Source organism: Zingiber officinale, chromosome 5B, assembly GCF_018446385.1.
Source record: "Zingiber officinale cultivar Zhangliang chromosome 5B, Zo_v1.1, whole genome shotgun sequence".
NCBI classification, from domain to species: domain Eukaryota; kingdom Viridiplantae; phylum Streptophyta; class Magnoliopsida; order Zingiberales; family Zingiberaceae; genus Zingiber; species Zingiber officinale.
Window position 1 is genome coordinate 40,533,177 of NC_055995.1, and position 9,283 is coordinate 40,542,459.

Below are 9,283 nucleotides of genomic sequence, written 5' to 3' on the forward strand. Positions count from 1 at the left end.
TTTTATATCGAAAACCCCAAAAATAGGAATAAAAAGACAATCCTAGATTACATCATACTGTTGATTCCTCGGATCGATTCTGGGCTCGTTACTACGACATTATTGTTTAATTAAGGGGTTCAGTGGAAAATACATTTTATTAATTTGATAAGCCTATTCGTGACAGTAAATTATATGCTTATCACATATCATGAATTTGAGCACACAGCATATCATGAAGTTAAGCACATAGCATATCATGAAATTGAGTACACAGCATATCATGAACTTAAGCACATAGCATATCATGAAATTAAGCACATAGCATATCATGAAATTAAGCTCATAGCATATCATGAATTGGACCTAACATAACAAATAAACATCACAGCATGTCATACTCTTATCATATCATAAAGCATTGCATGTGAAGTTCATGGAAAGAACATAATTAGGTCTCTAACCTTAGTAACAAGTGGTGGCCGAAACATGTAGAGATGGCTTAGGTCAGCAAGCAACAAAAGAGCATGTGAACCCTAAACATTTAACATTTCTTAGAACATAAGGAACATCTTAAGCATGTTTGGTATAGGTTCCAAGCTTTCTAGGTTCTTTTTCATATCATGGCCGAAACCCATTAAGCCTCATTTTTGGGTTATAAGCAACATACAAGCATGAAAAACCCTAACAATGGTCACATCATATTTCATAAGAACAACTTGAGCATGTTTGATTTTGGTTCCAAGTTCTCTAAGCCTTTAACCCTAACATGGCCGAAACCCTAGCAACCTGTTTCTAGGTTACAAGTAACATGAAAATGTTGAACTTCATACCAATATCTCAGTACATATCATGAGAAGCACCATAAGTACTCTTAGTCTAAGTTTCAAGCTTCTCAAGCCCTTTAACCTAATGTGGGCGAACCTTGTTAAGCATGGGGATTAGGTTTCTAGTGGCATAAGAGCATGAAGACCATAAGAACTTTCTTAGTATTCATTACAAGGAATAACATGGACCACTTAGTTTAGAATTTAAGCATCCTAGGTCTTAAAAGCAAGTGTGGACGAGAGTTATAGAGCAAGAATTCAAGTTTCTATGCAACAAGCAACATAAGAACATCAATTTATTTCATATCTTTTCATCAAGAAGGTCATGAGTATCTTAGACTTGATTTAAACTTTCCTAGGGCTCAAGCCTCAACATGGCCGAATCATCATATGCATAAAAATATAGTTCAACTTAACATAAGATCATGACATAACATATTAGCTTCATATTTTGTCTTATGAGAATCATAGCATGCTTAGGTTTGGGTTTTAAGCCCTTCTAGGCCCTCAACTCTATCATGGCCGAATGTTCATGAAGATGGAAATCAAGTTCAAATCAACATACAAGTGGAAAGAAAACATTAATAACACCTTTTACCCTAAGGTACATATCATAAGGACAAGAGAGCATGCTTGATTTAAGTTTAAAGCTCTCCTAGTTCTTTTTTTCTTGCTTGGCCAAAAATCTAAGTTCATAAACTTATGTTCTAACCAACATTCTAGCATGAAAATATTAGTTTAGTCCCCTTACCATAAGATACATATCATAACAAACATCATGAACATACCTAGTTGGTTTTTCAAAGTTCTTTAAACCTTTCTTTTTGTTTTGGCCGAAACCCTCATGAAACAAACATAGGTTTTTAAGCAATATATTTACATGACAATCATTTAGCTATTGTACCACAGGTGATGGGAGCTTATATCCTTTCGCTTGTGGTTTTTCTTAAGGAGAAAAATATCCTAGGAGCCAAGGAAGGAGATAGCTTCTTCTTCTTGTACCTCTTCTTGTTTTTCTTGCTTGGAAAGGATAGGTCTTGTAGGTGTCCTCTCTAGATTTACTTTTCTTAAAGAGGAACTGAGCTTAGTGTTCGGATCAAGGAGATGGGGGAGTCCTTGGTCTCGGTGGAGAAAGGAAAAGGAGGAAGGAGGAGCAAGAAGGAGAAAATGAGAGATTTCCTTTCTTATTTTCCATTTATTCACCATGAGGGGAATTTATGCCTTCATTAATTCCCTCTCTTAACTCTCCCATGTCTCTTCTCTTGATTCTCACGAAAATGAGAAGAGGGAAGGTGAGGAAGGCAACTTGCCTTCTTCTTGTTCCTTCTCTTAACCAAGAGGAAGAAGAGGTAAGAAATTTGGTTTTCTCTTGCTCTTTGCTTTATTTTTTCTTCTCTCCTTTAACTACCATTTTTATTCCTTCCTATCCATATGTTACTCATTATCCTAGTGGTGATTATGTCATTAGTCTTCCTCCATTATTTGTGGGAGATTCAAGGTTCAATCCTTGGCCTCCACCTCTTACCATTTATTTTTATTTTCTTTCTTAGTCTTCTTTTTCTCTTATTCTTTCTATTTATTTCCATGCTCTAATGAAAATAATACTCATGTACTTATAAAAATTCGTGGGTGTTACACAAACAAACTTGCGCGTTGGCTCTGAGTGCCTTCCTCCACATCGAATGAGTTTGTTTGCGGGTCACTAGATCAAACTTCCTTTAGGATGATTATAAGAAATTATTTAAGGGCGTGTGATCTTCTCCATCTGAAGGGGCACAATCCTATTTAATGGACTAAGTATCAAGTAATGGTATACACTTAGGCACATTTATTAGTATCCTCTTCATCGGAGTCATTGCTATTATATGTGTGACCAAAGGAATACCAACTATTAATTTTATTTGTCATAAAGTTAGGTTGACAAGAATAAAATTAATGGGTAAAACCTCCTCTTACAAATATTTGAATTTGTATACGTCCACACTATCGTGGCATACAAAATTTACGGTGTTTTGAGGTGTTGGTAAATTTAAATAATATTTTTTGATGACTCAATATTATTCTAAATTCTAAAGTTTTGACCAAAACTTATTTTGTGATTCTTAAGATGACTTTCAACCCACTGGCTATTATTCTGAAAGAGAACAAACTTACCGGTCCCAATTACATAGATTAGAAAAGAAACCTGGATATTATCCTAACTGCTGAAGGCTATATGTTTGTACTGATAGAGGTCTTCCCAAATGTACCTAATAGCGATTCTAGTGAAGAGGAGATTGAGCATCATAGGAAATGGGTCAAGGTAGATGAGATGGCGCGGTGTTACATTTTGGCTTCAATGTCAAATGTGCTGCAACATCAACATCAGGACATGCCAACTGCCTATGACATGATGAGTAATCTCAAGGATCTCTTTGGACACTGGAATCGGGTTGCTAGGCAACTGTCTATGAGAAACTTAATGACAGCCACCTTGTCAGAGGGGACACCTGTAAGGGATCATATCCTCAAAATGATGACTTACTTGAATGAGATACAAATCCTTGGAGCTGAAATCGATGGGGAAACCCAGGTCGATATTATTCTCCAATCGCTACCCAAAAGTTTTGAGCAGTTCCGCCTGAACTACAATATGAATAAAAGGATTTATTTATTGGCGGAACTACTGACAGAACTTCAAGTAGCAAAAGGGCTATTTCATCATAATTCTCAAATCCACTTTGCTGAAAATGTTTCTACTTCTAAGTTGAAAGGCAAGAAGAAGAAGAAGAAACAAGCTGGCTCGGTAAAGAAAGTGAATCAATCTCTAGGTACTGGACTAAAAGCAGGAGTGAAGAAGCCGAAGGGCAAGGGCTTCATTTCCAAGCAGTCTGGACATTGGAAGGCGGATTGTCCTCGTAGGAAAGAGAACAATAAAGGTATATCTTATTCTCTAGTAGTTGAAATATGTTTAGCGGTGTTATCTACCAGTACCTGGTGTGTAGATACAGGAGTCACTGATCATGTCTACAATACATTGCAGGGGTTCCAGGAAACCCGACAACTATATGAAGGAGAGATAAACCGTCTACATGGGCAATGCGACGAAAGTGGCGGCTGTTGCAGTGGGAGATGTTTACTTATCATTTGATAGGAATAGAACTTTGATTTTGAGAAATTATCTTTATGTACCAAGTTTCAGAAAGAATTTAATTTCAGTTTCTAAACTATTTTTGGATGGATATACTGTTTCTTTTGATAACAAAATGGTTATCAAGAAAAATAGGATAGTTATCTGTTCTGGTATATTAGTTGGCAATTTGTATACACTAAATCCAATAACTCCCACAAAGTAACAAATGGAAATTAATAACACATCTTCTAATTCTAATAAGAGAAAGGAACCTTCAAAAATGAACCAAACATATCTTTGACATCTAAGACTTGGTCATATTAACTTAAGTAGGATTCAAAGGCTAATAGCCGATGGACTCTTGGGTTCATTAGTGTTGGAAAACTTTCCAACCTGCGAATCTTGCTTGGAAGGAAAAATGACCAAGAGACCTTTTAAGGCCAAGGGGTATAGAGCAAAAGATGTGTTGGAATTGATTCATTCTGATTTGTGTGAACCTATGACTATCCAGGCGAGAGGTGGTTTCGAATATTTTATCTCTTTTATAGATGACTACTCGAGATATGGGTACATTTACTTGATGCACCACAAGTCTGAGTGCTTTGATAAGTTCAAAGGGTACAAGGCTGATGTGGAGAAACGCCATGGTAAAAGTATCAAGACACTACAGTTTGATCGTGGTGGTGAGTACCTCTCAGGAGAGTTTAGCAATTACTTATCAGAGGTTGGGACTCAATCCCAATTGTCTGTACCTGGTACACCCCAACAGAATGGTGTGGCAGAACGAAGGAATAGGACTCTTATGGAAATGGTTAGATTGATGATGAGTTATTTAGAATTACCAAATTTGTTCTGGGGATATGCTTTAGAAATGGCAGTGTACATTCTGAACTTGGTACCTTCTAAATCAGTACCCTCAACTCCCACAGAATTATGGAACAAGTGTAAGACTAGTCTGAGTCATGTTTGGATTTGGGGTAGTCCAGCACATGTGCTGAAGAGAGATGCTAATAAGTTATAATCTCGTACAGAAGTTCGTCTGTTTATAGGTTATCCTAAAGGAATAAAAGGTGGTTTGTTTTATAGTCCTAAAGATTAGAAGGTCATTGTTAACACAAATGACCAATTTTTAGAAGAGAACTATGTAATAAACCACAAGCCCATGAGTGAAATTGTTCTAGAAGAAATGAGAGAGGACACATCTACTTTAGTACCAAGAGTGCAAGATGAAATATCACAAGAAACTGCAACACGTATCACAAATGATACACAACTACAGACAGTACCTCATCGTAGTAGGAGGGTTGTGAGGCAACCTGAAAGATTCATGTTTTTGGGAGAGTCTTCGGACTTGATCCCAGGTAAACATAAACCTGATCCCCGAACATATGACGAAGCACTCCAAGATAAAGATCCAGCATCTTGACAAAGAGCAATGAATTCAGAAATAGAATCTATGTATTCTAACAAAGTCTGGGAGCTAGTAGAACCACCAAATGGTGTAAAAGCTATTGGATGTAAATGGATCTACAAAAGGAAAAGAGGGACAGACGGGAAGGTGGAAACCTTCAAAGCAAGGCTTATTGCGAAGGGGTATACTCAGAAAGAGGGAATCAATTATGAGGAAACCTTTTCGCCAGTAGCTGCTTAAGTATATCCGGATACTCTTATCTATTGCTGCTCATATGGATTATGAGGTTTGAGAAATGGATGTCAAGACAGCTTTCCTTAATGAAAGTCTTGAAGAAAACATCCATATGAAGCAACCAGAGGGGTTTATTGCAAAGGGCAAAGAGCATCTTGTATGTAAGCTCAATCGGTCTATTTATGGACTGAAGCAAGCTTCAAGATCTTGGAACATCTGGTTTAATGAAGTAATCCAGTGTTATGGATTTATTCAGTGTCCGGATGAGTCTTGTGTATATAAGAAGTGTGATGGAAACGTGGTGGCATTTCTTGTACTATACGTAGATGACATTTTGTTAGTTGGCAACAATATCAAAGTGTTGTCAGAAGTAAGGGTATGGTTGTCCAAGCAATTCGATATGAAGGACTTGGGAGAATGTGCACATATTTTCGGGATCAAAGTAATAAGGGATTGCAAGAAAAGAATATTGTGCTTATCCCAAGCTTCATATATCGATACAATCCTAGCTCGTTTTAGCATGCAAAACTTCAAGAAAGGTTTTCAACCTTTTAGGCATGGAGTATCTTTATCTAAAGAGATGTCTCCTAAGACATCAAAAGAGATAGAGGAAATGAAGGCAGCTCCTTATGCTTCGGCCATAGGAAGCTTAATATATGCAATGTTATGCACGAGACCGGATATCTATTTTGCCATGGGCATGGTTAGCGGATATCAAAGTAATCTAGGACAGGGACATTGGACTACCGTAAAGAATATATTAAAGTACCTAAGAAGGACTAGAGATTATATGCTGGTTTACCAAGCAGATGATTTGTTCCCTGTGGGCTACACGAATTCTGACTTCCAATTAGATAGGGACAATAGTAAGTCTACATCAGGTAATGTGTTTACTTTAAGAGGTGGAGCCATAGCATGGAGGATTGTTAAGCATAAATGCGTTTCAGACTCAACCATGGAAGCTGAGTATGTGGCAGCCTCTGAGGCAAGCTATATGGCTTAGGAACTTTTTAATGGACTTAGATGTGATTCCTGATTTTCCCAAAATCATCACAATTTGTTGTGCTAATAATGGTGCAGTAGCAAACTCGAAGGAACTACGAGCCCATAAGGCTAGTAAACACATTAAGCGCAAGTACTACCTGATATGAGACATCGTAAAGCGAGGAGAAGTTGTTGTCGCCAAGATTGCATCAGCTGATAACTGATGTGCACATATATTATGATCTTTTATGCATGTTTTAACGCACATTCACTTGACTTATGCACATATATTCTTCACATGATCGCATCTTTTATCTTGTATTCATCATATCTATTGTTTTTTTCGGATATCAGCTGTTTGTTTGATTTTATGTTGACAGGGAAGATTTTCGGAGCTTGAACGGAGAGTATTGATGCACCAGAACCAACCAGACAACAAAGTCGTGCAACCTTGCACGGTCGTGTGGCCAAACAAGAGAGGAAGAGTACACAGACGTGCAACCCTGCACGGTCGTGCGATCAAAACAGTAGCTAGTCAGTACACGGCCATGCAACCCTGCACGGCCGTGCCACCCCAGGCAGAGAAGAAGACTTGCACGGTCGTTCACCCTTGCACGGTCGTGCCCTAGGAGACAGAGCCCTGGGGCTACACGTCCGTGCGACCCTACACGGTCGTGCAACAACACCAGAACCGAAGAAGGGCACGACCGTGCCACCCTTACACGGTCGTGCCGCTGCGGCCAAACCCTAGGCTATAAAAGGGTATTAACCCTTTTTGCCAAGAGAGGAGGCAAGCTGTCAGGGAGAAAAGGATCTTGGAGCAATTCTACACCATTTTGGACCGTCGTTCAGCGAACTTCCATTACCACATCGACTCCAGAAGCAGAGAGTTGGACCTGAAGGCCACTCTTTGACATCCGATAAGCATATTCCCTCTTATTTGTTGAGAATTATATGTTTGCCCATACTATATTTTTGGATAATTCTCTAGCATTCATGGAGTAGATCCCTTGTTATGGGATTAGGGAGTAGTCATGGTACTGATTGATGTAAAACTCATATTGTGTTTATACTTGTTGGATGAACTTTCATGCTTTGTTTCAATTGCTAATTGCTTACTTTTGATTGTGAAGAACTTGTTAGCTTCGTAGAGGATCACCTGTAGATCATATACCCGAGGGGCTCTAGTGACAGGGGTAACCCGTTCACGGACATCTAGGATAGTTACTTGAGAGGAAAGACAAATTCTCACCAAGGGAGAGAGAGAATAGGCTTAGCTTTACCCACTATTCTTAATTTACCAGGTAGAGTCATGTTCTCAAGATTTGCCGAGGTGCCCTAGTGACAGGGGTAAACCGTGACAGGACTTCTTAGGGCATTACCCTATTCTGGCGCTTAAGAATACCCGCTCAGCTTCCGGCAATAGCATGAATAAGGACAGCGAGAGTAAGATAAAATGAGACACATCAATACTACCACGACGAAACCGACCCTCTAGAACTCCTCATCACCAAGTGAATATTTTGACCTTGCGACTCTCGACTCTCTCTCTAGACCTTTCTTTTTCCTTAGCTTATTCAAGACCATTGGTAATCTAGCTAACCATAAGTGAACGATTGTCAGTGCTTATATCTAGTCCCTGTGGGATCGATATTTTTATTACTGACGACGAATCCGTGCACTTGCGGAAGCATAACAAGTTTTTGGCGCCGTTGCCGGGGACTGCGTCCATAACACTAGCTAAGTCATATTGGATTAGACTAGGCTTTGTTTTCTTTATTCTCTGCATATATATATAAAATCTACTAATAATAAAATATTGTCACTCTTCTTCTGTACTGCATTCATTTTTTTATTATTTCTTGCTGTCATATTTTCCATCTTGTTCTCTTTTCTTTTGCATGCGTAGAGCTAACCTTTTAGGACAGTTGTTGCCATTTGATCCAGAGATTGACAGGACCTTTCTGAGGAGAAGGAATTCACAGAAAGCATTCCAAGTAGCAAAAGAATCCTCAGGAATGGCTGATAAATTGCTGAAAGATTATGTGGCACCATATGCATGAGGGGTCCGATCCAGTATCACCCGACCACCCATCGATGCTAATAACTTTGAGATCAAGCCCGTAGTAATCCACATGGTCCAGCAAAATCAATTCGGAGGAGGACCACACGAAGACCCGAATCATCATCTAGAGCTATTTTATGAAATCTGTGGCACGATGAAGGTGAATGAGGTTCCTCCAGAATTGGTGAGACTGCTTCTTTTCTAATTTTCTCTGAAAGATAGGGCCAAGCAGTGGCTAAATTCTCTACCAGTAGATAGCATATCGTCTTGGGAGCAATGTGAGCAGAAATTCTTAGATAAGTTCTACCCTCCAAGCAAGACTGCCCACATGAGAAACCTGATTGCCATCGTCAAGCAAATAGACTCAGAATCCCTATTTGAAGCTTGAGACCGATTCAAGAGCATGTTGAGACAGTGCCCCCATCATGGTCTTGAGAAGTGGTTGGTTCTACACACCTTCTAAAATGGAATAAATTATCACACAAAGGTATCATTGGATTCTGCGGCAGGAGGAGCACTGATGAACAAAAGCCTTGATAAAGCCGAAGAGATAATAGAGAATGTGTCACTAAACCACCATCAGTGGGCATTTGAAAGATCTAGCGGTGCTTTCTCAGGAAATCAGATGAAGGCGTCAGGGAAATTCGAGGTGGATGCATTCACGCTCATGT

General features: G+C 39.0%; 1 pseudogene; it reads right to left on the reverse strand.

Moving 5' to 3' along the window:
• Window positions 1-8,972: 8,972 nt before the first annotated feature.
• Window positions 8,973-9,044, reverse strand: LOC121988135 (annotated as a pseudogene).
• Window positions 9,045-9,283: the final 239 nt, after the last annotated feature.